The following is a 3448-nucleotide window of genomic DNA, read 5'->3' as shown; positions in this document are numbered from 1 at the left end:
CAGGTCTAATTGGCACATGCTTTTCTAATATTACAAGTTCATATGAAGCTATTTTCTCTAGACTATGCACTTTTGCATTCGTCCCAAAAGTGTTGTGATATGAGACAGAACACAAGTGAGCTTGAGCAATAAGAACAAACTAGCATGGCACACTGACAGGAAGCAAGGAAACAGGACAAGCAGCGCTATTGGTACAAGATCTACAGCAATATATCAGAACATGACAATACAGCAATATTATTTAAGCAAAAGTGAGTACAGATCTGAGAACTTATTCAAGTAAGAACATCGATTTACCATTTTTAAAACCACACATTCAAGGAGAAAAAAAGCTAAACATCAGTGAACATATTGCAAAATCAGAAGACACAATTCTTCACTGGGTGCTAGTTCAACCACCGCACGTCGAAATGCGTAAAAGTAGTTTAACCTGTGTAGCCTTCAGCACGCGACAGCAAAGAAGACTATCAGAACAGGCTTCATATATAGTGTTTGGAGTCGTTGATTGAAACCGTAATGCACTGTTGAAATAAAATTTCAGAGTTTGCTTGTTTCATTCAGAAAAAAGATAGTGTCTTAGTCATGCCGCCACAGTTAACGGATAAACTTGCACCAGCTACAATTGAGTCAAAGGAGAAAATAAAGTGAGGAAGACAGATGCACGGTGTGAAAATGATGCTGTTGTATCAAGTAGCATAACTGCTCACTTAACATTCAGCTGCTTTCCATGCCTCTGCGTACAGACTGAGAAGCTTTAACTCTTCACCATCTGCTAGTGAAGCACTGTTTGTTCACTGTGATCACCCACTCCAGGCAGTCACGTGGTTAAGTAGGGCCCTTCGCTACATGTAAGGACACCGACCCGAAACTGCGCATAAGTCCTGTAAAATATTGTCATGTTTTGGCTACTGCAACTGTTCATCAGCAGCTGCATCACTGCTGCCAACATGCAGACCATGCAATTCCCCAAGCACTTAATTAACAAGAGTACAATAATGAAGAGTGGCAAATTGGGCTAGCTGGTTCATTAGGAAAACAAGAAGCTATCGCAAGAAAAAATAAACACTCTCGAATTTTGATGGCTCTGGCTTGTGTAATATATTCAAGCATCAAAAAGCTGATTATTACAGAACGCCATAAAGCGTGGTGCACTGTTACCGACTGTTGTTTTTTAAAGCTATAACCTGTTATTACCAGACATTCATGTACCATGGCTGAAGACATACTGTTCATCGTTGCCATGTCTTGAGCACGGGAATTAGTCTCTTTCATAAAGGTTTCGTATTGTCCATTCAAAAATATTGTTGTCTATTTCTATAAACACATAAAGGCGCATAATTTCACTCGGTACGTGTTACGTAAACTAGTGACTCCTCTCTTCTGACGGAGACTGAAAGGTGCTTTGCATGGAGAATTTCAACAGGAAATAGTTTCTTGCATTTCAGAATTACACAAGAATTCGCTCCAGTAAGAATTCTACAAATGAGAGAAAACGCACCTGAGAAGCTGACAAATGCATTGTTTTTAGTCTTTATAGTTCAAGTGTACTGCAGAGAGTGGAATGTTTGTTGGTTGACGACCATTCGGTAATATTCAGTGACACTTGTTGAGTCACAGCCACGGTTGTGGACTACAGCCTGTTTTTCACTTTCATCCAAGTTCAGGCACACCTTTCCAGTGCCCAACAAAACTGTCTGCTGATCAGCTCCCCTCTCCTGTGCACCAAAAAAACTCACTGCTTCTGGTGAAAGATTTAAACTAGCTTCAGCTGCCTGTAACTTTCGAGGAAGTACGTAACATTCCAATATTTGTAAAGGAACATCATTAGCTCTGCTGACCAATTTCGCAAGAAGTTCATTTCCGCCTTCAAACAGAAATGAAGAATGCGACCAATGAGGTCCTAGTTTAGCCGCACTTTTAGGAAGATGCAGGATTTGGTGTACATTGTATGCCATTGCACCCAATTCATACAAAGACTGTGCTCTCACAAAAAACTCCGAGAGAAGATCAGATGATCTCATTATGGTCATCTGAAGTGACGGTGTCTAGTAGAAGTATATAGGTAGACACCCTCCACAAGCAAACTGGAATGTCTGACATACTTATCCGGCAAAAAGCCATGAAGGCATGGTAATGAATAATGAAGGACCCACCACTTCCATTCACTAGCTTTCCAGATTGTGAACTCTGATAATCTTCGTGGTGTACGTGTGAACCAATTCGGTGGCTTGACTGCCAATAACCTCCTGTTTAAAGAGGCTAAACTTTGTTGTGAACCAATGTAAACATCTTTTCTCTTTTAAATGGGATCACATTTTTATTCTTTTTAAGCTGTTGTATGGTGTATATTTGTTCTAACAATCTTTCCTTTCTGAATCCTGGGCTTCATATTTGATTTATATGTATTGTCTTTTGTGATAATATAAATGCAGTATTTCTGACTCATATTTTGGGCAAATGAGGAAGCTTGCTTCTCCTTGAAGCACATTACACCTATACAACACACATAGATACTGATAGACTATAGATCTGGCAAACTAATATGAATACACTATTACACTAATAAAAAGAATACACTAGTAGACTTGTACAAGCAGAATAGCACAGATACGTCCAGAATAGAACTAAAAGTAATTTTATCAGTGTATCAGTTGTATTGTTTCATAATGCAATAGAAAAAAACTGATATAATTTTTATTAGGTTGCCCTATCAGATGTTTTGCTAGTGATCTTTTAATGTAAATGCATATCAACTTTTTGACTAATGCTAATAACTGAACAGATGGCTTTTTGTGCTGCAAGTTTTCTTGGACTCCTGCTTCCCTTAAACTTATACTGTATAATATGCTTGCAAGATCAAAAAACTGGAGTATGCTTCATCAATCCAGGATATACCTACAAAAAACACAACTCTCATATTTAGTTGAAGCCATACAAAACCAACTTGTAAATTTTATTGTAGCTGCTTATTCCCATACCGCAAGCTTATCAACAATTAAAGCTTGCCTTGATTGGCCAGGCTTGTGAACAAAAAACTTACCCATTTATTTCACAAATTCTCAATTGAAACATATGTTATTACCTCCTTGTATCTCATTGAGAATGAACTACAACCTCCAGGTACAGGTGCCAACTTGCCAAACCAATCTTTACTATTCCTGTAAAAGGCAGCCTCAGAACACACACGCACACACATATATATCAATGAGCTACAAGGAGGTAATAAAAACATGTTTCAATTGAGAATTTGTGAAATAAACAGGTAAGTTTTCTTGTTGCCTAGCCAATCAAGGCAACCTTTAATTGTTGATATGCTTGCGGTATGGGAATAAGCAGCTACAATAAAATGTACAGGTTGGTTTTGTATGGCTTCAACTAAATATGAGAGTTGTGTTTTTTGTAGGTATATCCCGGATTGATGAAGCATACTCTAGTTTAGATCTTGCAA

The sequence above is a fragment of the Dermacentor andersoni genome, chromosome 5 (assembly GCF_023375885.2).
Source record: "Dermacentor andersoni chromosome 5, qqDerAnde1_hic_scaffold, whole genome shotgun sequence".
In the NCBI taxonomy this organism is placed as follows: Eukaryota; Metazoa; Arthropoda; class Arachnida; order Ixodida; family Ixodidae; genus Dermacentor; species Dermacentor andersoni.
Note: the sequence above shows the minus strand (reverse complement) of the source record.